Genomic DNA, 22,843 nt, shown 5'->3' with positions numbered 1-22,843 from the left:
GTGCCGTGAACCCATGATTTTAGGAGGCGAGAACCACTGCCTTGCGAGACATTCTCTCCACTTGCCCCGCCTAGCCTCCGCAAGCGAAATTCCTTCTCCGCGTTCTCCCATACCGGACCTCCAGGATCGCGTCACGCATACGTCAGGTGCCCCACCTTTAAATTTCTTTTCTCCTCGTTTTTTTTTTTTTTGTGAAGCGGCACATTTCCGCTGACGGCGTCGCGCGCGAGCTGTTGTTATTAGAGAGTTTTAAAATAGGGGCCCAAACGTTTGGAGCCTCAAAGAAATTGCGTCGAAGCCACTGCGCATGCGCGAGACTTTAACTGCGTTTGGGTTTTGCGTTGGGCACGCTATTTCACTGATTTCGCAAAAGTCCCAGAAGCTGCCCCAAAAGATTTACGTAAACAAACATGGCGGCACCCATCGAAGCGGCGGCTCTAACATAGCACCAAACTGGGTTCGATTCGTGGTAACGCGTGAAGTTCGCAACCTAAGAGAAGTGACCGTGGTTATTGCTTTCTCTCAACTAGTGTGTGTTATAAAGATTGATTCATTAGACGCCGCTGATTTCGAATTCGATTGTAGATATTATGGCTCGTAGGCCTAACACGGCTTAGCTTGGGTGGAGAAGGCACGTAAGGTTGGTTACTGCATACTAAGCGCAGCTAATTGTTTGCTGCTAATAGAATAACCTCTAAATTGTAATTAAACGATAAAACACGAAAATAAAAATTACGATTCTTATCATCAAGTGGTATACTTTATTTACTTATTTCTTAAAGTGCCACTGTCAGCGCAACACGCTATCCGCAAACGCAAAGCCCTATTTTAAATCTCTCCACTCCTGCGTGCCCCAACCCTAAGACCCGCAAAGCTCTTTGGGGCCCCGAACTACTGGGGTCCCTATTCTAAAACTCTGTATTGTCTCGTTTCGCGCTGTGCACGAGGACAACTGACTGGCGGTATAAGTCAGCGCTAGTCGAATACTGGGGCAGACAAAAGCGGTTCACAGAGCTTGATCCCGCGCTGGAACACGGTAGAAAATAACATAGTTTCGGTGTCCGCGCGCGCGACTGTACGATGTGGTGCGGTGCGAAGTAAAACAAAAACAGGCAGGCATTCGGTTTGTGTGTTTTAATACTTCTGTAAGCTCTAATTCGTCTGTTCAAGCAACACATTATGCAAATGACACATGATGCCTTGAATAATTTTCGCAATCACGTGTCACCACGAGTGACGTCACAGTGCGAACACGTGTACGTAGGCAGCACACTAGCACGTGTACGTCATCCTCCGGCTTGGCGTACGGCGGCCGCGAGGAGGAGGGAAAAGCGCGTTCGGTTCGAAATTTCAGATGTTTCCGCCGCGCGTAGCAATGTAATACTTAGCGAACACTATCACTGTGGCGCAATGTATGCTCACCGCTAGTCAGCTCACAATGGCCAGACCTGGTGAGGGGCATTTTAAAGCAGTGTTTGTAATGACCCCGGTGCTTCAGTGGCGACGCGGTATAGTATACACAAAATATCGAGTGATGACATTAAGTAGGTTGCTCCTGCTGAGGAGAGAGATGACTGACCTCTATGTTTTCCAACGCGAAGTTTACTGCTTAAAAAGGAATGGCGTGATTCTAACGGTGCGACTCAATATGTACACAAAGCTTTCGTACTGTCATTTAGTTGCCAGCATATTTTTGGTATGCTTATGTACGCATACAAATTATATCGCACAGAACCGAAAAGAAGCAAGATCGCGAGTGATATCCCTGGTTAGTTCGATAGTAATATATAAAACTTATTCAACGCATTAACGCACATGAAGTACGTTGAGTGCTCTTTTTTCGCGTTCTTTCTTTCGTATTCTTCGTCACTTCATGACTCCCGCTATTTGCAGTTAGATTAGTTCGATCTATGGTGTTCAAGATAAGGTAGAATAAGCCGTGCAATCAAGCACAGGGGTTGAAAACACACGTTCCTTTCTTTAGTGGTTAAGTAAGCTTGTGGTTGCTATGGAGGTACTTAGCGCTGCCCTTCAGAATTAAAATTATAAAATATCAACGTTGCTTTATTTTTATCATGTTATTTATGCGCACACGTCATTGCTGCTCAACTATGACAATATAAGAAGTCGACGCACTTGGAAGATTACAAAATTATTGGCGTCGAATTGCTTACGTGATATTTTACACAGGCGATTACACAGACCCACTGATTGCGTACTCTCCGCTAAAATATGTGTGTTTATGTCACTTGGAAAGAGAGTTTCGGCAAAATCACATGGTTCTTGTGTCAAAAATGCATCACCAGGCCCTCCGATTCATTTGCAATACTTGTTTGAATGTGTGAGTTCCTGATCTGATGCCAACCCTTTCATGCCAGGTGCCGCAGAACTTGTACAGTTTATGTGCTACGTTTCCCGCGCTCCAAATCAGAAGATCCACGTAGTTTGTTTACAGTGAAATAAGCAATAGTACAAGTGATCATTACAAATACTGAATTATTGTCTGCCGCCGTAGATCTTGGTTTGAGGACTATAATTATTTCAGTGATTCGCTCGACCTTCTTCCTAACGTCGGCGGGAAGGCGTTCGGACTACTGTCGAAGATCGCGAAGGAATATAATTGGCGTACAATCGGCGTACAAGCCCAACATCGTTAATAGTGAAACAACAGTCTTTACCGGCCACATGTCAGCTGATAAAATGCGCTAAAAGCAACAATTGTACATATACGTTGCATTGTCACGCTGTATCTATCAAATATTCAACGTATCCTCGTTTTCTAAGACTGATACGAAAAAAAGACTGCTGGAAGAGGCCGGGCTTCTATTCGTTTCATGAGACCATTGGTGGCAAAATCTATGAGCTTGCTTTCCGGCTAACCTTTCAGAGAACGTTGCAGAATGAACGGCCGGGTTAGTTATGAAACTCGAGAATGGCACGTCCGTGCACTGCGCGGATTTGCCATTCTGATTAAAAAGAAAACAAGAAAAGAAACATGATTCGAGAAACCTTACTTGCTCGTGATGCGGTGTTATAAAGAGAGTTGGAGCAAGATCAAGTGGTTGATTCTTCGTGCCTTTCTGTACTCACTTGGGGATATGTATAGACATCTCTGACGCGCACCGATTCACTTTTCATGCAAACGAACATGTCCGCAAGAGTAAATTCGCCGCGTTTCTTCGCTGGTGTTGCAGTGGAATAATTTTTGCGATCGCCTCTCGCACGGAAAGGCTGCAAATATGCGACGAGATATAGAAACAACAGGCGTCACGAAATGACTCCATTCCAGCGCGTGGTCGGCGAGAGTTCGGCCCTCGATCGCGAACCCCTGCGCGAAAAACCCACATTGTATCAACCGACGAGTAAAAAAAATTTGAACGACGCTTTAGCTTCGCCTTTAAGAATGGAACGCGATAGCATTCAAAGACCCCACACTGCTTGTCACGCTTGCCGGCAACCGCAGCTTTCTTGCGGATGCGCGGAGGCGAGCGCCATCTGTGTGGTGTTGTTGCAAAGAACCGAGCGGGCCTCGCCGCTCTATGAACGGTAGAAACGCCCGGAAAATGGGTTTGTGTTTGAGCTTCCGCGTAACAGAATTATGCTTATATTATATAACCAACCTACGGCTTGCAGATGGCACTGTCTTGTTCAGCAACGCTACAGAGGACCTACAACAAATTATTGAGTACCTTAACCGACAAAAAAGTGCGAAAGTATAGTATTGAAGAATATGCAGAACACAAGAAATAATGTTTAATACCCTCGCAAGAAAACGAGAATGAATGATTGGCCGCGACCTTCTGAAATCTGTACAAGAGTACGTTTATCTAGGTCAGCTACTCACAGAGGGCCTCATTACGGGAGAGAAATTTACAGAGGAATAAAAATGAATTGGCATACGGTAGGCATTCGCAAATCACATCAGGCAGCCTAACACTATCTTTCGAAAGCAGAGCGCACAATCATCGCATTCTACCGATGGTACTGTATGGAGCAGAAACGTGGACATCAACAAATAAAGTTGAAAAGTAACTGAAGACCACGAAAACCAGCTACGGAACGAAAAATCTTATGCGTAAGGTTACGAAACAGGAAGACAGCGCTGTGGATTATAGAGCAAACAGGAGTGGGCCCTATTCTAGTTCGATATTCTAGTTGAAGAAGAAATTAAGCACGGCATGCCATGTAATGCGTAGGTCCGATAACAGGTGGTCTATATTATAGCTACAGAATGGGCGCCGAGGGAAAGGAAGGGCTGTCGAGGACGGCCGAGGATTGGGCGGTGGGATGAAATGGGGAAATTTGCAGACGTAAAATGGAATCTGCTGCCGCGAAGGAGGGTTGGTTGACAGACGTTGTGAGAGGCTTTCGTCCTGCAGTGGACATAAAAATAGCGTGATGATGATTAAGTTTCCTCCGCCTTGGGGACTTTCGCAGAACTGATTTTTCCCCGCAGGGAAAGGCCGGCGCGCAAGAAGGCGGAGAAAGGAATGGCGAGTAGGAAATACACGGACACTTTTGTTAGCACGACTGCCTTTCTGCACCTTGAATCTTTGCTTGCAAACTCGCTAAACATTGAGCCGCTATAAAATGATTTTTCCTGGAGGGAGCCGTGTATCTCTAACGAACACTCTTGTTAGTACACGGGAGGCTGTTTCCCCAACAGATGAAGACTACAAGGCGTACGTTGTTCATTCAGCTGGCGGGGCGGACAGGCATTCGATATCGAGCGAAGTGCGCATTGCGGGTTTGTTATACTTGTTATAATCAGTTTCATTGTAATTTATTTCATCAACTTGTCTGTTTGCGATTTTTGCTGTTGTTTCTTTATTCCTTTATTTTTAATTTTTATTGTCTATAGATTGAAAAATGGCGTAGCCGAGTTATACTATCGATCTCATTCTGTCGACAGCAACCGGTGCATGACAGAACGGAGAATAGCATCTGTCGTGAAAAGCGACAGCCGTTCGAAACTGTCTCGGCAGCGCCGCCGAATGTTGACTGCGCTGAATGCTCCGAAATTGGGTCTAAAGTGTTCCTGAAGTTTTGAGGCATTGGGCCCCGCAGATAGTCACGGAAGGGCGAAAAAACATGAAAACAATTAGCACTCGCGCCTTTATCCATTTTCTCACCACAATGCCTCGAAGCTACAGCGCGCTGCAGACGGCGCACGTTTCTGACAGCGGCAATTTCGTCGCTCAAAGGCGTCGAACAACACGTGCCGTTCTTCCGACACGCCGAGCACTCACGCAGAAAATGAACCACGTTCCTTTCCCACACAACTGCGCGCGTGTGCGTGCGCGTACAAACGCACACACGTGCAGACACACGAACACGCACAGACGCGCACATGCAAACGCGCACGTGTATGAAAACACACGCGCACGTACACACACGTACAGACACACACGCACACGTGCGCCCCCCAGTGGGAAGCGGAATCTAAAGTAATGGAGTTATGCGCTGGCTGCACGGGGAGATTCAGCGCGGAGGCGGCGATGGAGAGTCGCGCCACGTCTAGCTATAAGCTCGGCGGCACGTGGCAGAACGAGAAACCTGGTGGAGCGCGCGAGTCGTTCCGCGTTAAGAATTCACCAGCGAGCCCCCGAACCCGAAAGCCTGTTTTCTATGTACACGGGCACTGGCGCACCTGTGCAGCCGCCTGAATCAGCATCCGAGAAGGAAAAGGAAAACGATAATACGGGCAGCGAGCGTGGATCAGCCACAGAAAAGGGGCGAACCAGTGTTTCTGGAACAGAACTTGTAATTAAACGTCACTGCCAATATGGCAAAACAAATGCGGTGCCATTCGTCGTAAGCACACACACACACACACACACACACGTATATATATATATATATATATATATATATATATATATATATATATATATATATATATATATATATATATATATATATATATATATATGCGAAGAGTTACCACAGCCGCAGCCTGGTAGTATTTAATTAAAGCGTACACTAATATAGGTCCCAGTGGCGCGCTCAACATTGAACATGCATGGTCTGCAACACGTACACTGCTCAATATTTAATTTGTCAGCTAGCGCTGTTTTCCAGGAATTGCGGTGACGGCTTCTTTCAAGCATATATGATAAAAACAAAGAAAGAACGAAACAAGCAAAATATTCGGAAAAAATGTAGCCGGCCATTAAAAGAAAAAAGGGTGGGGGGGGGGCAGAAAAAAAGAACACAGGGAGCTGAGAATGCCACTAACATCAAACGTGAACCGTTAAGGACGATAAACAATAGCGTTCCCATTGCCGTCAGACGAAGAAACGTATGGTAATCCGGTAACTTAGGAAGCATAGACGGAATGAGATTTACGTCATCCCACGTTCGACTGCTTTCGTGGCGGTATAATATATGCCGTGCACCGCGACTTATAGGCGGGAAAAAAGAAAAATATAAAAGAAGAAGAAAGAATAGCAAACACATCAGCTCGTCCACATTGGTCTCTCATTGTCGGAGGACTGCAGGCAGCGTCTAATCCTATTACGCTGCCGCACCAACCACTGGGAGCCGTCATGCGGTCTCAGCGCGGTGGAGAAGCTGAAACCAAAAACCACGTGGTATTGCAGTCCTCATGGCTGAGCGCGCAGATAGATTATCACGAGTACTCGATGAGCAAAAATAGTAAGCGACAACGGAGGCAGACTCTGCCACCATTATTGTACTCGTGTATTCCCCCTTTTTTTCTCTTTTGTTTTTGCAGCCCATCGTATATGTAGAAAAAAAAACGGACGTTTCATTGCGTTGTTATTCCATATACGCAGGGCATAATGAGATATTACGAAACCCGACAAAAACATTTTTTTCCTTATTTGGAGCGCCTGTCAGTTCTTTCTTTCTTCTTCTTCTTTTCGTGCTGCGTTTTACTGCCATCTATTTGCGTTTGTCCAACGCGGCAAATCATATATAACAGTGCGTTTAATCAGTATTTATTTGTTTTTTTTTCTTTCACATGCATAAGTGTTAACGCGTAAGATTTACACTATGTGGAAATAAATTCATTGGCAATGCCGTGAGGTTGTAATGCCAAGCAAAAATCAGGCTTGCGAGTGTTTCGTTATTTTTTCATTTACTTTTTTGGCTCTCAGAAAGGTACTACACGCACATTTATTGTTTCACTTTCAATGATGTTTGTATAAAAAGTTTAATACTCCACAAGCAGAGAGCTTGGAAAGAGCACGAGGACTTCGCTGAATTGCCTCGCGCTTCATGCCTTGCGCTGCTGTGCGTACGTGAAAACAAACGAAACCTTCAGTTTAAGCTGTGCAGTTTACCGCCTCCGACAGAGATGAACGCAGGGCCCCGTGTCTAGCTCAAATAAACGATTGACACAAGCCCTCAAATGCGGCCGTTATGTGAATATATAATATATTGCAATGAATATATTATTTTCTTTCTTTGTTTGTTCATATATATATATATATATATATATATATATATATCATACACCTCCCTGGTACGAACAGAAGTACAATATGCATTCCTTATCTGTAGCCTTAACCAAATCTATCTGATAACTTCACTGGAATCAGCACAGAAACGAGCCACTAGATTAATTCATTCGTGCTATTCGAGCAATACCAAGCATATCATATTTAAAAGCGAGATCCGGTCTAACAAATCTTGCTCGTCGTCGTCGAATCGCCAGTAATGTGTTTGCTTCATAAGTTTTTTTTTCTTCTTTGTTTCTTTTTTTCAGCTCACTTCGTATTCCGCCCTACATAAGCCCTCCGGCACGAATTTAACTCCGCATTGGCGATCCCCTGCAAGTTGCCCGTCTACCTGCTCATACTACAACGTTTGCTGCATCATTCTTTCCTCACTCAGTCACAGACTGGAAGGGCCTTCCACACAACGTCACTGCAACCACCTGTCCATCTACATTTTCTCATTGTATAACTGTCATATTGAACCATTAATTTTTTTTAATATGCGATTACATATTCGTGTACCCAATCCTTAAATAATATCCCCATTTTGGGGGGTCCTTAAGGTGATGTGATGTGACAATGAAAACAAATGGCCGTATACATATTCCGCTGAGACAACGAAGTGAAAGCTACCGTATCCGCTGCATATATATCATTTCGACAGAGACACTAAAAATATTGCTCTTTATTATTTTGCCGGTTGGATTTGTCATCATTTTATGTGCAAACAGCACGCTCGGTCATGCGAGGAATTGCGGTATCTCTATAGTCGGATACAACTTTAGAAAAAAGGGGGCGTTTACTCCTCCGAGGCGGATGTACACGAGCATCCACCAATGGGCGCGCACTCTGGACCGACGTCATGCGCCGGACGGCCAGTGACTTCGCCGCTTCGGTCATCTGGGCGGGGCCTCCCCTTTTTTCTAAAGTTGTATCCGACTATAAGTGCGCGGCCCGAGTGCTGCTGCATAATAAACGACGTTGTGCGTTTTTTTTTTTCTCTTCGCCCACGTTTCCATTTTCCTTCGCTACGACGTCACGTGGCATACAATGTTCGCGCTCTTTCCGGAACGAATCATTCGTCGGAAGTCAGCGCAGTGCTCGCACGCTTCGCTCGTCTCCCTCCGGCTATGCGCTTTTTAGGCGGCGACAAGTGCAGTCGACTACCGTTTAATTCTACATCTGCAGGACCAGAAGAGTTGGTTGAGTGATCGGAAACCACGAATTAACAAACGGTAGTCAAAATGAACGAACTCTAATATTCTTCAAGATCAAGAAAAAAATACTGGAAAACTTTTTTTTTTAACATTGATGGACAACGTTGTGGAATTGCCTCGCGACACCATGATAAACGAACGAAGCAGTCTGATGAATATGGAGGCTCCATCCGACTTGAAACAAGCGGGAACGGATGACGGATGGCATTGCGGGCGCAAGGAGCCTCAGAAAAAAAAAAAATAACAGTGGCGATTTAGCGACTGATGCGAAAGGAATGCGTTAGCATTAGATCGCACCTGTTTGAGGTCCAGGATCCATAATTTAAACCACGTTCTCTGCATTGCAAATTATTGTTCAGGAGGAGCAGGAGGAAGAGGAAAAAAACAGAGAAGGCAGCGATTTTAACCAGAAATACGTCTGGTTGCTACCCTATTCTGGGGGACGGGAGAGAGGGATTAGAAAGATGAGATAGAGGGAGGGGAGGGGGAGGGAAAGCTGCGGTGAGCTCACTCAGCACAGATTCTGCTTCTTCGAGCACCGAAGGGCGACTGACACTGACGGTGATCCGGAGCAGACCGCCGTCAGTTGAACTTTATATGTAAATATAAACATACCCACTGCCCTAAGCTGCCCCATCCCATCACTACCTCTACCACGTGACCGGCTTCCCCCACTTCACACACACACACACACTTTCTTCCACTTTGACGCTCGAAATCCTAAAGCATGAAAAAATACAAATACAAAAGCTTCCTGCATAGACAAGCAGCAGAGCCGTTGTCTGAATTTCTTGTGCTTTCATGGTTTGAGCAACCGCTGCGTCCATGAAGGGGAACCACCGGGGGTCGAATGAACCGAATGGATGCGCTTACACGTGCGGGCCAAACAAGTTTTCCTCCCACTGTCAATGTATAATTTATCCCCGTCACTTTCCAGTGCCTTCGAATTAAGCGAATATTCGAATTAACCAATTTAACTAACAGGAGGAGCTGCAAATGTTTTTACCGCTGCTAAAGCAGCTCCCGCTCTCTCTCACCCTCTGCGTCCGCAATACCGCGACTCTTTCTCTACCCACACTATGCGCAGCGTCAACCTCCCAACGGGTGGCCGCCTTTGTCGGCGACATAGATGTGACGGGCAATTAAAAGGTCGCTGCTCAACACTTTGTCTCCCACCTTGTCTCGCGAAGGCTTTCCCGATTCGCCACCCCCCCCCCTCCCCCCATACTCTCCCGCCATCGCCCTCGCTACCTCCCTCCACGATGCGTTGTCAGCGGAGCCAGCCGGCCCTATATTTGCTCATCACGACCGCGTCTCTTCTTTGCCTTTTGCTCGCCGACGGCCACAGGGGCCTCGCGTGTGCATGAGCGTGCGGGGGAGGTGCCCCCGCCTAATAAAAGCGCATCGCGCGCGCCCAATTTTCCCCAGCGGCGAAGCGAGCGCGCAATGGGAGGGGAGACGTTCCCAAATCGGGCATTTCCATTTCGGGACAACGACGCCGAGAGTGGCGTGCTCGGGGTAGAGTCGGCAGCCCCTCCCCCATTTTCTCTCTTTTTTTTCTTCCTTTCACCGCCTGCTGCGCAGGCCTGTGGCAAAAGGAAGAACGAAGACCTGCGCATCCTCTCTGGCTTCCTGCCGTTTTCGCTTACAAAGTTGGTGCCTCGAACGCAGCAGCCCACGCTCTGCGCCTCAGCGTTTCGCCAACCCCCCCCCCCCCCCCCCCCTTTTGTCTGTTTGGTTTTCTGGGAGCTGTATTCTCATAACGCACGTCGTATGCGCATTGGGAAGGTTCCTAAGAATAGGCGACGCCCCGATGGGAACAGCGAACGTAATATTAGCGGACGCTGCCGCCCGATAATAAGATGTTCTCACAAGCGAAAACCTACACAAACGTCGAGCCTGTCTCTGCTTTCACTGCCGGATTTTCGAGTGCCCATATTGAGCGAGACGTTTAGGATGTCCACGGCAGTGGAGCCTATATATACGGAAATGCACATTTATAATAACAAACCCTGAAAACGGACGTCAAAAGCGAACTAGTAGAGACATGTACTTTAAATGCTAAGGACTCAAGGTCACAGGAGATAATTATTAACGTGCTGCGCAAGGCGCTTAAAAAATGGAAAACAAGGACAAGACATCTTGTGCATCTTCGCAGCAAGTTAATAATTCATGGCGCATTTCGATAGGGGCGAAATGCGAAAACACCCGTGTACTTAGATTTAGGTGCACGGTAAAGAACTCCAGGTGGTCGAAATTCACGGAGTCCTCCACTACGGCGTGCCTCATAATCAGAAAGTGGTTTGGGCACGTAAAACCCCGTAATTTAATTTTTTTTAAATAATTAATGTATGAACCAACTAGTACGCCAGAAATTATCATTGCATCGAAGGGGAAGCCGTCCAATGTCACAAAGTCTTTCGCCGATGCGATTGCACACCCCACTGAACCCGTATCGCACACCGCGACTAGCTTGACCCCTCCTCTGCTTGCCCCACTCACCGGTGCAGGCGTGGGCGCCACACACAGACGTGGCTCGGTTGCGCTAGCTGCACTATGTTGCGCGCAGGCATCTACTTGCAGATACAATGAGCCCTCTAAAGTATCAAACGGAAGAGCAGCGTCAGAGTGAAAAGCCTTTGCAGAGATGACAGGTGTGCAATGCATACCGAAGTCGCGAGGCAGGAGGTGAGGCAAAGGGCCGACGAGATACGCACAGCCATGGAGCGCGAGTAACAAGAGAAGCGACGCACGGCCGAAGAACAGCGGCACGCCAAGGGATCTTAGAGCGCAGCAGCGCCCGCTCCTGCATTGAGCGTCGACGCACCTCGGCCGATTCGGAGCAACCGAGCGAAAGAGCAGAGCGAAGGATGAAAGAGCAAACGCTGAGCGCAGCGGGGGGTGAAAGAAAAGAGCCTCTAGCCCCCACGAGAGCCTCTTTGCTCTCGCGGGGGCGAGAGCGAAGACAATGTGAGGAGAAAAGCGGAGGAGGAGGATACAGTGATTGCAGCTCTACTACAGTGATAGGCTGAGCTGGAAACTAGAATGTACTAGAATACGGTAGTGGAAACGGAGGAGGAGCGGAAGGGAGACGGCCTGCGCATGCGCTGAGTTGCCGACGGCCACGGCATCCGCAGCGGCGTGGGCGATCTTATCTGCGCTTCCGAGAAGGGGCCAGGATGGCGCCAGGTGGGGAGGGCTACTCGTGCTGCGGCTACTCGTGCACGCTCGTCGTCGGCGTGAGCTGATGAGGTCAGTCCGCGGTACCTGACACTGCTGGCATGACTCCCCCGCGACGAAGGGCCGCTCTCGTCGTTGGTGGAAGGAAAGCAGGGAGAAGAAAAGCGTAGTGCCGCGCAAGACGGGCTGTACGGCGACGATGGCTGCGATATGACGCCAGAGCAGCGCGCGTCCACTGTTTGGAAACAAAGCGCTGCATGAGCGGAGGTCTCTCTGCGGTGGCATGCTGTGAATCGCGCTCAAGCATCATCCACGCTCCGCCTCTCGCGATCTCCCGATTAAAGAGGCAGTCGCGCCACACTTCGCTCCATTTGCAGTGCGCCGCACGAGACAGACTGTCCGCGCCGGCTACGCTACTCACAGCGTTCTTTTCCTAATATAAACCGTATACCTATATAATCATAATACGAAATATTGACACGCGAAATGAAAACACGTATGTAGCTGCGGTCGAATTTCGCATTGGGAAGTATCGTAATCACCGGTAATTTTTTTCATTCGCAAAAACCGCGCAATTGCTCGGCGTGCTTCGACACGCCAGCGGGAACTAACCAAGCTTACCAACTTCATCTAATCCCCCATCACAAACTACTCAGTGGTGAAGCCTATAACGACTGCCATCCCTGTACAACTTGCTCAATAAAAATTACACGTAAAACGGCGGTGCATTTTCATTTCACTTTTTTAAACACAGCAGGGGTGTATGACTACATGTGCACGTGCAGTAAATATTCTTGTGCGCGCATCACCTGTTACACCTTTTTTAAATGCAATAACAAATTATACATACAATGCTTATGCGAAGGCTGTTGTCTGAAGTCACTTGTGTGTCATTTGTGCCTCTGAAGTGTGCGCTCAGCTGGCGTGTTACTTCACATAGCAAGCTATACGTTGGCTTCGCAATACAGTTATTTTCACCATGTATAAAGCGTCTTCTGTGCCATATACCTAAGCGCAGCAAATTATTTTTTTTAAATGCGCAGAAGGCGCAATGTGTGCAATTCGACATCTTGGAGGCAACAGCCGCCATTCGCTGACCCCATGCTAAGTGGCGCAATAGACTACACCGTAGTAACACTGCAGCAAGCACTGAAACTTCAATAATGCGCGTACTATCTGGACTTTGCTATAGCGCAAGTACATCAACGTGCACTTGAAGCCGCACTTTATGAGCAAGAACTCGCACTACGTCAAGGGCACCGTGTGGAAAAGAGATAAACTTGTTTTAAGACATATTGATCGTAGTTTTGTGCCAGAGACTCGTTTTGTTTTTATCTATTCAGCCACTTCGCCCACTCTGGAGCAGCAAAGTTGAGAACGCCCGAGGCTTGGGAGAGCAAGTAGCTATAATTCATATCCGCCATAGCCAGTTCATAAAATTTTATAGAAATTATTCTAAAGAAATTATTCGCCCGGTGATCCAATGTATCAGGTCTGCGCCAAAAGGGTTGCCAAAAAAAAAAGAAGAACATGTAGCCCGCTACCACGTGCCACAGTGATCTGACCAAAAATAGACAACACGACCAGCACGCTACGATGCGCGAGAAAAGAATCGGCGGTTGAAGATCGAAGGCCAGCGGCGCTTAATCCCGCTCCCGCCTGATTGAGCGGTCCGTGTTCAAATATAATTGTAGACATTAGCACCGACGTCAGTATGGTTTTTTTCTTCAGCCCCCGACAGACCGACGAGCGACCCACGAGTTATTAACGACAGGTCAACAAATACTACAGGACCAACGTCTCGAAAGAACGCAATACGCTCCCCCACACAAAGCTCTCAATTAACTCCAGGCAAGGGACTGGCGCCGCCTGCAAACTAACACATACCCACACTTGTCTCGTCTACACGCAATCTCCCCAGACAGTTATACGTCCCGGACATGTCCCTGGTGTAGCAACCACAGAGCGACACTCGCGCACATAACATACGGATGCACCGACCGTCCGGGCGACGCAATTTCGCCACGAGTCACAACACACACACTCACTACGTGGTCTTGGGAGGCGAGACTCTCCGAACTGGACCTGGGAAGCCAACTGGCGACCCTCGACCAGGCCCGGCGAGCCGCGATCACCAGTGGAGCTCTGTCAGAGGGAACCAACCAGGAATAAACCACGCAACGGTTTCTGCAATAATAAAGTTCCTCCTCCTCCTCCTAAGCCACAAATTGGTAACTCCGCGCTTCGCGTCATAGCTCTCAGCGCTTGCGCTACAATTGTCTCAACCGCTTCGCTACGCATACCGCCACCAGGAACTAGAGCCCTGCTGTCTTCGCAGTCCGCCTTCTATCCTATTAGTAATGACCTCGGATTCCTGAGATCGAGTACCGTCATCAGCGCCTCTACCTCGCGATCCCAAGGTCTCCGCTCTCTAGCTCCCGGAGTTCTGGTCATCGGACAGGGAACTTTGGTTCATTACCATCGAATCCTTGTTCCGTCGTCACCGCCTCAATTCGCATCAGACCATGTTCGACCACGTCGTTGGAGCTCTTCCACTTACTACTGCTGCGATTGTTCGCGATGTTCTACGCTCCCCGCCTGTCGACCGCCCCTATGGTCACCTTAAGGCGACGTTCATCCAGCGCACCATTGAAACGGAGCAGCATCGACTACAGAAACTTCTTAGTTTGGAGGGGCTCGACGACTGCAAACCAACCGACTTACTGCGTCGCATGCAAGCCTTGGCTGGAGACCTGGCTCCTTCAACTGATGGCGCACTTTTACGGGAACTTTTCCTGCAGCGACTTCCACCGCAGGTGCGCATGGTCCTGACCGCGTCTTCATTCTAGAAGTTGGAATCTCTGGCCCAGTTGATCTCCAAGATTTTGGATGTCGGTGTTGCCTCCGTGGCCACAGTTCATCGCGCTCCTGAACCTCCATTCCACGGCTCAGCTGCTGGAGACAACTATGCGCGCCTTCTCAAAGCTAACGAGGATCTCACTCGGCAGGTAGCGGGACTTACAGCTGAGGTCGCTGCCCTCCAAACAGGCCGGCCGCGTTCTTCGTCACAACCTCGCCGCCCCAGCCTCAGTCACTCTGGACGCCGTTCTCCACCTCCTGTTACGCTTTGCTAGTACCACCATAAGCACGGTTCTTGCGCAAATCAGTGCCGCCAGTCCTGCTCCTTCGCAGGAAATTGTTGGCCCAAACACTGACACCGACCACTGTTCCCAACCCCAGATCCAGTCGCCTCTTCCATGTCACCGACCGTGTCACCGACCGTGCCCACAGCGTGACACATGATATCGTCTGGCACTACCGCGTTTGCTCAGGCTCTTCGTCTCGTGCCGGATTTTCTGGCTGTGGCCAAAAAGCGGTTTGAACACATGTTTGGCCTTGGCTTAATTCGTACCTCCTCCAGTCCTTGGGGCCCACCAGTCCATATGGTGCCGAAGAAGACCGGTGACTGGCGCCCGTGCGGTGATTATTGTGCTATTAACAAGGCCACTGTCCTGGGCCGGTACCCAATTCTCCACATCCACGATTTTACATCGGCACTGCACTGCTGTACAACTTTCATCAAGATCAACTTGGTGAAAGCCTACCACCAGATGCCTGTGAAACCCTCATATATTCCTAAGACCACCATTATAACACCCTTCGCTCTGTTCGAATATCTGCGCATGCCTTTCGGTCTTTGTGATGCGGCCCAGACCTTTCAGCGTTTCGTTGACTAGGTATTCTTGACACCTTGACGACATTCTCGTCAAGACAGGCGCTACTACGTGCCACAGTGATCCCACTAAAACAGACGACGGCGACACACCCAGCAAGCTACGCTGCGCGAGCAAGGAATGGGCGGTTTGCAAGCTTGAAAGCCAGCGGCGCCTTGTCTCGTTCCGTCCTGATTGAGCGGGCCCTGTTAAAATATAATTTGTGCACCGCAGGCGCCGACGCTTGTCTGAATTTTCCTAACCCACAGATACATCGTCTGCCGCATGGGCCGCGGCTTTAATCTGGCTTGTCTCGGTAAGGCGTGTCGTCAGGCATATCCAAGTTTTCAGTGCGTTGCTCACGAGATAGTGGCAGCTGCCCATGACTCTACTGTTTTATGTTCTTTTCATCTTGCCCCGTCGCACTCTATACGATAACTCAACTGAAAGCACGTGATATCACATCCGTACATAAATTTCACACTGCGCGCTAATAAAAGTTTGCTACAGGTTTGGATACCCTTTTAGGTATGTCTCGCGCTGCCCTGCGAGCCCCTTGAGGTACGTCGGTATTCCCCAACTGGCCCGACACGGCGTTTTATTATCCATGGGATAGCTCATAATGCGATACGGTCATGACAGTGAAGGCGAGCTTCGGGGTTCTTTCCCAAGTTTCTGGAACTTGCGCACAACACAACAAAAAATAAAGAAAGAAAAATGAAAACCAACGGTCACGACATGAAACACGGGTCATCTGGAGGGAGCATGCTGCAGAACGCGTGCTGGCCGTTGGGTATAGACGGTGATAATACTGGCGCAGGGATAGTTTCGTCGCCGCCAGTTATAAGACGTGCAGCGGATTTCTCTCTTGGGTTAGAAAACTTGCTTACATAAGGAAGTATAAAAACAGAAAGAGAGCGACAAGGCAGCGCATCCTGACCACTACATTGCATAGCGTGAATTCGTTGCCGCTGTATATATATATATATATATATATATATATATATATATATATATATATATATATATATATATATATATATATATATATATATATATATATATATATATACACACGGATGGTGAGATACACGTTGCGAGACAAGGGTTTCTGATGCCTTTGGCCGTTACCGTGATGCCGCCGTGTCGAGGGGCGGCCGGCAGCCGGCCGCAGGGATTTATAGTGGCGACATCTCGTAAAACGCCGCATAACAAGGTTTTGACGGAGCTTATCGTTGCGACTGCAGGCTTTGCGCTATGCTCGTATCTCGTGAGGCGAAAAGTTTCGCCACCCCTATAATCTGGCGTGAAACAGCTCCGGCGGCCATATCTTCTTTTACCCCCTCTGCTGACACGAACAGTCGCGATAACCGTGCGAACACGTGTTGCGCAAGCGCCTCCGCGAGATGTCGCCACCGTAAGGCAGCTCGTGGCCTGCGTCGTCTCAGAGTGCGACGGCAACTTTACATCGCGTTTAAAGAAGCTTAGACAGTTCTGAACACGTGTGCGCGGAGCGTGTCAAAGCAATAAAGTAAGCTCGATTGACCAAACTACCTGAGAAAAGGAGAAGACTGGCCGTGCGCCTATTCGGTTATTACATATGGAAAGTAATAGCGGAACTTTTTCTTTAGATGCTGAATTCTTCACGAAAGTTAGTCATCTCTCTTTCACAAGATGAAGTAGCCCGTAGGCTGATATTGATAACACCAGTGAGCCCAAAGCTCAGCAACGTACACGGCTATGGCCATTGCTTATCAAGTTTGTTGCATGTTTCATGGGAAGAGAAGGGTCTCATCATCTCTAAATGTTTCTCTACACGATGAACAAGCCATACGCAGGCGAGATGGAAAGATGACGTTTCGTTCTTTCTGCACAACGATGGGTAGGAATGTTATTGTTAAAAATTGTGAATGTTATATGTTAAAAAAGCTCGACGGTAGTTATATGCGAGAACAGGCATCAATGCAACGCTATAGAGACGAAAGTTTGGAGCATTTGTTATGTGGCCACCTACATTCGATGATAAAATTGTTGCCTTCAGGTCAGACAACAACATTTTCACAGAATAAACGATCTTGGCAGCGTGCCCTCAGCTTCTGCCATGCGAACAGCCACAAATTCCCTAGGTAGCGAGCTTGCCGAATCCTTTATACCGCCCTAGATGTGAGCGCTTGTTATGGCGTGACGAAATCTCGAGCGTCAATAGTACATTACCTCTCTGCAAGAGAGAAAGCCATGGGTTGTTAGTTTGATTGAGACTAAACATTGTGCTAACGGAAGAAAGCCCCCCCCCCCCCCCACACACACACACACAAACGGCTGATAATTGCTGACTGCTTAACAATAACCTGTGCCCAGCCGTCTCTCCTTCTCCGATAATTTTATTGACCAATCAAGTGATCGATTTATTCGTTTGATTGATCAATCAATCAATCAATCAATTTATTGATTGGTCGATTGATTGACTGATTGAGCGAAGACGAGGACAACACAACGCACGCTGTCGTCCTTCCTTCGATCAATCAATCAATCAATCAATCAATCAATCAATCAATCAATCAATCAATGCGCCACTTCTTCAGCTAGAATAAAGCGTTGTTTCTCTTTAAAATATATTTGTTTCATTCGACATTTACCTCCTCTCTAGTATGTGGTTGCAAACACCACTGCGCCTTGTCAAGCTTCCAACATTTTCTAACTCCATCTCTCTTTGCCGACGTTTCGCACGTGTGCGCAGTACATATCAGAGGATACAAACTGCCTCCAATGATAAAACGAAAGCTCTAGACCGGGTCCACGTGCACCTCCCCCCCCCCTCTCCCCGACACACACACCTCGTGTTATGTAGCAAGTAAATAACCGCGCACATGACACGAAAGAAAGAGATCCCTGCAAGCGAGATTCCGCCATCAGCGCGCATCGCCGGCCGCGAAAGGGGCCGCAATCTCGCGCTGCTGGCCCCCACCGCTTCGCGAACACCGTTCCCTCGAACGAACGGCGCGTTTCGAAACAGCGCTTACTGCGCGGATCGCGAGGAACGCGTAAAATAAGAACAACGGCCAGATTTAATCAGGCGCTCGCACGAAATAGCAGGCCGTTTAGTTCAGGGGCGACAGCGTTCATTAACAACCCTTTCGTTGGAAGCCGCTTTGCAAATGGACAGTTTCTGGCAGAACACACGCTATATACTGTATGCTACGGGCCGTCGTCTGGAGGAAGCAATAAATGTGCCGGCATACGGTCGCGCTCGACGCGACGTACAGCGGCCGCTATGAGAACGATTCGGGTGCGTTGTACAGGAGAACACGGGGATACGCACGCGCCACGCCTTCTTATGGCTGCCACCAGCTGTACCGCGAACGGGGTTTCGGCGAATTTCAACGGCATTTGCTTGGAACTCGAACCAGGTTGACAATCGGAAGGCTTCGGCAGGAAAGACGAGGTGATGTAAAAAACAATAACAGAAGTTTAAAGCACCATTTGTATAAGCTGCGTAACATCACGTCAGCTGTGAGGTCAAGTTGTTTCGAAAACGTGCTGTTGCCCGTGTATTTGCGCTCTTAAAAGAAAAGTAATTAAGGCACGGGAATGGGGAATGCTTGGAAATTGGATGTTCTCATCACATTTTATGTATGGTATTGTTTGGGATGAGTCGGGTATTTTCTATGCCAGGTTTGTAAACGCGAATTGCCTTTGTTCGTAATCTCCCACATTCACCACTTTCGCACCGTTTCGTCTTTATACGCAGTTTTCCTATAAGCTCTAAATACCAGAGTGACACACGCCTGCAAGTTACTTTTTTCAGCTTGCCGTTCAGTGGGGCTTCGCACGGGAACTACTACGGCTTACCTGGTGCCGCAACATTAGCTGAACGCACCAAAAGCCTGGAACGAGCATCTACAGAGAGTAAAATAAACATTTCCACATTTCACAAGGCGTCTTGCGTCTACTTCATGGAATTGCAACGTGGCACATATTCGGTGGAGGCTTGTAAAGATCATTCGCAGTCATTTTTACCAAATAATAAAACGATTCCGCACCAAGACCGTGCGCGGTTTAGCTGTAAAAAAAAAAAAATGCCGCGCGTACCAGCCAGCGTCCAAAACACGCGTGCGCCCAGAACCGAAACCGGAAGCGTGGTTCAGGTTTTCACATCAGCCGTTTGGAGCGCGGCAGTCAGTTCGATCGCTGGGCTCCGTCGGAGTGTCCGCTCTTGTTGAATGTGTTTCTGTATATGCGTATACGCCAAATAGCTGTGAGACGCCGAAGACGCGTGAATTTAGTACGGACTGCAACCCACACACTCGGCTCATCTAGTTGTAAGCAATATTAACTAGCTACCGACAGTCAAGGCGTGGTGTCTCACGTTGCAAGCAAATCCTGCAATAATTTATGCAGTTGTGCACCAATTCTCTCGAGGTCAGCTAGACGCGTCCCACCACGATCCGCATGGCCAGAGTCGCGTTAGTCATCCGAGAAATATCGAAGATCACTCCTCTAGCGCTGCGATCTTCAAGCCTTCTCAAAACCTGCTAAGTAAACTTACGAGTTTTATATAAATCCGGGGGAGAAAACAGACGAACGTATAAGCGATCGAACCAACTAAATTTTGTGTGCTGAATTGAATCAGATTGTTAGATTTAGGTACAGAAACTGCGTAGGTTGTCTAACGAGCATCCAAAGTACAGCGCACGAGCGATCTCACATTCTGCACTCACTGGAATGCTGCCGCCGCTGTCGTGAATCGAAGCCGCCACCTCAGGCTCGGCAGCAGAACGCCAGAGCCACTGAACCTCCGCAGCGGGTGAAAGTCCCATGACGCACGTGTTAATGTTGTGAGCTCCACGAATGAACTAATGTGCGAATGAAGTAACTTAACCTGCACGTTTGACTATATATAGCGCGGGCTTATTAATTGAATGAACAAACAATCGACACAGTTGATTATTTAATTGAATAATTAACTAACGAGCGGAAATCCGCGCCAGAACTGCTCGCACCGTGCGAGCCGTCCGCGGATCATCGAGCGCGGAACGCGCTTATCTCGCAGCGGAGACCCTGAGCCACGCATCACAAGAATGCGTTCTCGGTGGAGATTTGTTTTCTCGTGCCTTCAGTATGCCTTCACCCACTCGGTCCCAGCGCTTCCCCTTTCTCTTCCTCACCCTCGGCTGCTTGTCAACCCGCCGCGCTCCCTTTCATCGCAGACGATAAGCCTTCTTCCGGCAAACCCCGATGGAGGAAAGCGGCGTTGCGCGCGGCACTTCCATGCCCTTCGGCCACGCCTGCGCTCCGTCCTCGCAACTCTCAATCACGCCTCCAAGCGGAACGGGTAAGCACTACGTCCGAGAAACAGCCACTATGGAGAACAAAAGAAGCAGAGCTAAACTCCGTACACAAGCTCGGTCAGACAAAAAAAAAAAAAAAAAGACTGGCTGCTCCGTCCTCCGCCGCGCATTGTGCACGCCCCACTGGACGCGATATACGTATAAAGAAGGGGGAAAAATGGCGCGGGGTCGAAGCCGAGGAGCGCTTCAACGACTGCCACCACGTCCGGGCGGCGGGCGTATGGAGATTGCGCTCCGGACGCCAAAGAAAGTCGCCGCGCACGCCGCCAGCGCGAACGAGAGCGGCGGAGGCCGCAGGCAAAGCGCGGGCGTCTTTCGGCTCCCCGAGCATGTTTTTTTCGTGCGCGCGCGTGCGTTCGTGTGTAAGCGGAATGCTTGAAAGGGCAGACGAAAGGGCGAATGAAGAAGGAAAAGGCGAGAAAAAAAAAGAGCAGAAGCAACGAGAACGAAAGTGCGACCACCTCCCTCTCTGCAGGCTCTCGTGTACACGCGCGCGCTCTTCCGTTTGGCCGAGCTTCGCGAGAGGCGTGGAGCGATTGGATGGCTGCCACGTATGGATCTGCTTCGGCTCGTGGCCCGGCATTCCCACTCTCAGCATCGAAGCAAACAGTTCTGAATGGCACCGTCGCTCTAGTACTGCTCGAGGCGTGGGCACGGAATGAAGGCAGGGCATTGAACTGTGGTGGCCATATAGAATATGAGGAGACGTAGTGCTCCTCAGAGTGAAGGCAGCGGATGCAGGGAGATTATGCGAGCATAAACCTTAAACGAGGAGCTGAAGCGAACTTATATGCTGGCGGTAAGACTGGCCGTTGTGGCTTGTTGCGGAGGGCTGCGAAACATATACGTGCGATCTTGGTCCCTCGATTGGCAGTGGAAGTCCTCGGACTTTATGAATGAGACGAGGATCGCTCGATACCGTGTCACAGCTCCCGTTGATGGCAGATCACTTCCAGGAAGAATGGTTTCGTAATACCAACATCACCAACCGTCAAATCAGAAGGCGACAAAGGCGTTATTACGCATGTTAAGAACGACAAACTTGTACAAACTAGTTCAGTAGTGACTGGTCTAGTATGTGCGCGGCGGCGCCTGTCTACTTGTGTTTTTCATTTTTCTACCCTGCCTTCCCCCGTCAACCAATGCGGTGTACGAAAACAGATGTTCTATTCCGATTTACCTTATGTCTTTCGTCTCCCTCCCACATTCCCCCTTTCTCTCTCTCCCACTGCACCGCTCGCGGCCGAAATTTCTCCAACGCAGACGGCGTTTGGTGAGCAATCCGTGAAGTGTTGCACGAGCGCGTTGCGCCCGAAACGATAAAACTGGGCAGAAGCTGTCGCCGCCTTCTTCGCAATGCCACCACTCATCTCCTCACCCTGTCTGCATCGTTCCCCCCGCCAAACTACTTCCCCGGCGTGAAGTATACCAGGCTATAGAGTCACTATAGAGTCACTACAGAGTCTCCGGACGACCCGCTTCATATTTCTGCCATCAGAGTTCCTCTCTGTTTGCCGCCATTTTTACACTCCCACGCGCCTTCTCGGTACATGTTCGAGTTTCATTCGTGCCAGCGGCCCAAATGCGCACTAACACAATCCGTCATCTTCCCAAGTTATTGCCGGTAATGAGCGAATAAAGCGGCTGCGGCTTGCTGGTGTTGTGCACGAGGTAGGTGGTTCAATTTACGGGCCGCAGTGGCCATGTTTCCGCGAATGCAGAGTGCAAAAACACATTCGTACCTGAATTGTACGAGCAATCGTAAGAAGGCCCTAGTTAATCAGCAGCTCTCCGTTAACCCCTCTCTCATACTCTCTGCCTGTCGTTAAGCCCGGTACATTAATCAGTCAGACAGACAGCCAGTCAATCAATAAATCGAAGGAAACAATAAATGAATGGTATCGCACAAGCACACGCGCGTA

At 48.8% G+C, this 22,843-nt stretch overlaps 1 protein-coding gene and 1 long non-coding RNA gene across 20 annotated transcripts in view; one reads left to right on the top strand and one right to left on the bottom strand.

Annotated features, from left to right (window-relative positions):
* LOC135902794 (uncharacterized) overlaps positions 1-7,955 on the top strand; it is a 55,790-nt gene extending 47,835 nt beyond the window's left edge. For both annotated transcript variants that reach the window (XR_010564601.2, XR_011511514.1), the window contains exon 4: positions 7,733-7,955. This is a non-coding gene — a long non-coding RNA (uncharacterized lncRNA). The remainder of the gene's footprint in view (positions 1-7,732) is intronic.
* LOC135902791 (coiled-coil domain-containing protein AGAP005037-like) overlaps positions 1-22,843 on the bottom strand; it is a 583,363-nt gene that overhangs the window by 152,269 nt on the left and 408,251 nt on the right. The window lies entirely within an intron of this gene.

Source organism: Dermacentor albipictus, chromosome 1 (genome assembly GCF_038994185.2).
Source record: "Dermacentor albipictus isolate Rhodes 1998 colony chromosome 1, USDA_Dalb.pri_finalv2, whole genome shotgun sequence".
In the NCBI taxonomy this organism is placed as follows: domain Eukaryota; kingdom Metazoa; phylum Arthropoda; class Arachnida; order Ixodida; family Ixodidae; genus Dermacentor; species Dermacentor albipictus.
The sequence above is the reverse complement of the archived record's forward strand: the minus strand, read 5'-3'. Positions and strand labels throughout refer to the sequence as shown.